The sequence below is a fragment of the Sinocyclocheilus grahami genome, unplaced genomic scaffold (assembly GCF_001515645.1).
Source record: "Sinocyclocheilus grahami isolate Dianchi unplaced genomic scaffold, SAMN03320097.WGS_v1.1 scaffold201.1, whole genome shotgun sequence".
NCBI lineage: Eukaryota > Metazoa > Chordata > Actinopteri > Cypriniformes > Cyprinidae > Sinocyclocheilus > Sinocyclocheilus grahami.
In genome coordinates this window covers 345,159-349,267 of record NW_015505380.1, presented here as the reverse complement: position 1 = coordinate 349,267, position 4,109 = coordinate 345,159, and the positions used below count along the sequence as shown (strand labels likewise).

The following is a 4,109-nucleotide window of genomic DNA, read 5'->3' as shown; positions in this document are numbered from 1 at the left end:
ATATACACACACACACACACACACACACACCAGGGTTGATGGTTGAGAACCATTCAGAAGTGAATTGACTCTTAATTTCAAATTCAATTACAGAATTTGAACCATGGTATCAAACAAGAAGCAAAATTGTAATTCTAATATAAGTAAATTAAATGTAACTGCTTGCAACTAAAATCGATTTTATTCATTCATTATGTATTTATTTAGTTACCTGAAAACCACTTTATTAGTTTTGACAGACTTCTGTCAGTGCGATTTCAACAAATTAAAAAAAAGTATATAAAAATTAATAAAATATATGTTATATTAATATATGTATAAATATAAAAAACAAAACTATTTTGTCATCATTTACCTACAAATCTATATGACTTTCATTTTGTTGTGGAAAGTGGAATAAGATATTTTATTTTATAATACTAATAACAATATATTTGTAAAAGTTTCTAATTTATTTTTTATTCATAATCAAAGACTACAGGTCAATACTTTCATATTGCATTGTCATACATTAAATCATAATGCCTCATGGGACTGTAGTTCATTTCCTCACAAAAGACATTAAGTTCACAGTCTTTTGAAAGACATTTCGCTTCAGATCAAATGCCGTAATGTTCTTAATCTCTGAGCCTCTTGCTTTAGTTTAAGCTCTTCACTGAAGAACTGAAGACTGTTTCACGTCTGTGGGCGTTCACTCTTGTGCTGTTATCAATCACATTTCAATGCAACATCTTGTGTGTCGTAGGCAATTCAATTCAAACTCCAACTCGTGAGTTAAAAGGAAGTCTATTCTCAAACTCTCACACATGCACACTCTTGATATGCTCTCAAATCCTGGCAGAAGAGCATTAAAGCTCAGTGTCTCTCGCAGGCCTCTCGTGTGTGTGAATAGAGATGTTCAGTGAGTTAATGGCACCAGAGACGTGTAGTTCATCAGCGGTCTGAGGGCTGCCAGATCCTCTCCACATAAGTGTGCAATTAGCACAAATTATTCAGATGAGGGTTCAGACGAGGGCGGGGTCTGCGCAAGATCTGCTCAACTGAATAATAAACACTCGTATCTTAATAAATAAGCACTCATTTGCATGCATACAGGACGGTGTTTATTATTAACTGAGAAGTGCTTTAGAAAGTATATCATTTCGAACTCGGCTAACAGAGAACGTTCTCAGAATGTTCTGGCAAGGTTCTCTCAACGTCGTATCAGTAACGTTAATAGAACGTTCGTTCAAACGAATCTGATCTTTAATGATATATTAAAAACATTAGGAGAAAAACACCATAAATGTAACGATTTTTAAACGTTACTACTTGTTTCAGAATGTTCCGAAGTAACAGTTTACAAACTGATAAAATTGAATGTTCTCTTAAAGTTCATACATAACCAAGAAAAAACATTTTTACAGATTTTTTTCAACACATTTTCAAAACTTTGCGTCTTTTTTCCAAACTTTACACACAAGTCCAAGAACTGCACACACAAAATGCAAAATGCCGCACATCTCTCGCAAAATGAAGCATTGCACTCAAAATATCACAAACACATCTCAAAAGCAAACACCTATGCCATAATATTAATTCCTGTTCGATTTGTGTGTGTTACACAGAGAACCGTATGTTTTGAACAATCAGAAATAACATTTTTATAACTCATTGGGAACGTTAGCAAAACGTTATTAATTTTTTAGCTGGGATTGCATCATTTAGTCAGCCGATACTTTATATGTATTTAAACTGCAATTTAAAAAATAGCTTATTTCATTTCAAAAACTTAATATCAAGTTGGAAAATGTACATGTGGATGTGTTCGAGCTGTCGTTTTCTTATGTATTGCATTTTTATTTTATGGTTTAGCATCTAGGGAACTGGATGAGCATCTAAAAAACAGCATCACTTGAATGCTTTCTGCTTGTACACAAATGATTTCAGGCACTATTACAGAAACTGAAAGTGTTTCTATTGTGAGCTTCTGTTATAGTCACAATCATTAGAGCTCATCAGTTATGAATCTATTTGATATGTGAGCCTGCAGCACAAAAGCAGTGTTGAGTCGCTGGGGGATATTTGTAGCAATAGCCAACAATACATTGTATGGGTCACAATTATACATTTCTCTTTTATGCCAAAAATCATTAGGATATTAAGTAAAGATCATGTTCAATGAAGACATTTTGTAAGTTTCCTACCGTAAATATATCAAAACTTAATGTTTGATTAGTAATATGCATTGCTAAGAACTTAATTTGAACAACTTTAAAGATGATTTTCTCAATATTTAGATTTTTTTGCACCCTCAGATTCCAGATTTTCAAATATTGTCCTATCCTAACAAACCATACATCAATGGAAAGATTATTTATTCAGCTTCCAGATGATGCATAAATCTCAATTTCACCAAATATACCCTTATGACTGCTTTTGTGTTTCTGGGTCACATATGGGCCACAGTTTACTAAAGTGTATCCCACAAACTAATTTTCCCCATTATATTACATTCCTCACTTTATGTCTTTTTTCTCTCAGTTAGGGTTGTTCATTTCTATTTAAGATCTTTGTAATTATATTCTCAGGGGGCGTTTTCTTTGACTGAATAATGATTTCATCACTATGTGCACTTCAGCAACAGTTTTAAGAACGCCATAGAATCTAAAAGTGAATATTGTGGAACAGAAACTCGAGGCATTTCGTTTGTTTTGGTGGATTCTGCTGTCATCACGTGGACACAAACCGAGCAACGCACGCTACCTTCACTTTCTCGTTCATACCACACTAACTACTCTAAAAGCGCTGAAATAATTAAAAAGCTCACCCTGGTTCGCATCAGTGGATGATGTTTGTGATGATGAGCGGCTCTTTCCCGCCACACGGTGGCGCTGTTGTATCACAGTTCAAAGGGCGGAAACACGTGCGCTACAGAACAAAGGAAGCCGCTACTTTATAACCAAAATGTTTTTGTACAAGATACCCTTGATTCTAAAAGTGCAATTTCTTTTCTTACACAACTCATTATTTTACTTGGAAAATATATTCATGTAAAGAAATGGGCTAAAGCTAAGCCAAATGGTGAACATTTGATAAAAGAAATTAAACAATATGGTACTACTTTGTACAATATTAGAAACAGAAAAGCTCACATTAAGTTGGTTAATTAAATGTTTAATTTTTTTATCCCTGGCATAGATCTATTTTTTTTTTACCCATGTACATGCACTTTTTTTTGTATACCCTTTTTCTATTTTTCTATTACTGTTGTGAGATGTATATGTTTGTATTAATATGTACATAATGGCATAATAATACATTTACAACCAAAAATATCTACAGCAGTTTTTCCTGATTAATAGTAATATGTAGTTATATTTCCATATAAATCATAAACATACACCGAAGCAAAGTCTTAATTCTTTCTTATATAGTTATACTGGATGTACTAAAGTTCCATGGTATTTTACTTCTGTACTTTTTTTGGCAAGAGAGGAGTAGTGATGCTGTAAATCATCTGCACACAGTTTAAAGTTGTGACCTGTTAAACCTGTTCATTATTTTTTTGTCATATGTGGAGTAAAAGTAAAGTCATATGGCAAATTAAAAATAAATAAATAATTATATATAAGTATATATAAAACAATATTTTAATGTAGGCTTATATTTCAAAAATATACTTAAAATGTTTATGTATATGAAAATATATTTTCTACCATTTTTGTATATTTTTCAAAATATATTTTACAAATGTAATGTATTTAAATCATATTTTGCCCTACATATATTTCAGTCCAGGAAAATAAATTAGTATATGTCACATTTGAAGAAAAAACTTTTTGCTGTATATATTGGGCTACTTTATGAGTGAACATAAAAAGCTGGCTACTGTAAGATTGGAGATGTATTTTCTTTCCGTTGAAATACATTTCGAAATATTTAATATTTTCAGTTGCAAAAATATATATTTTTATTGGGCTTCATTGTTTACAACATATATTAATGGCATATATATATATGTGTGTGTGTGTGTGTGTGTGTGTGTGTGTGTGTGTGTCTCTCTCTCTCTCTGTGTGTGTGTCTGTGTGTGTGTGTGTGTGTGTGCGTGTGTCTCTGTGTCTCTCTCT

At 32.3% G+C, this 4,109-nt stretch overlaps 1 protein-coding gene across 5 annotated transcripts in view; it reads right to left on the bottom strand.

Moving 5' to 3' along the window:
- LOC107595396 (ribonuclease P protein subunit p25-like) overlaps positions 1–2,897 on the bottom strand; it is a 26,898-nt gene extending 24,001 nt beyond the window's left edge. For all 5 annotated transcript variants that reach the window (XM_016285780.1, XM_016285779.1, XM_016285781.1 and 2 more), the window contains exon 1: positions 2,810–2,897. The gene's annotated coding sequence lies outside the window, so the exon portion shown is untranslated. The remainder of the gene's footprint in view (positions 1–2,809) is intronic.
- Positions 2,898–4,109: the final 1,212 nt, after the last annotated feature.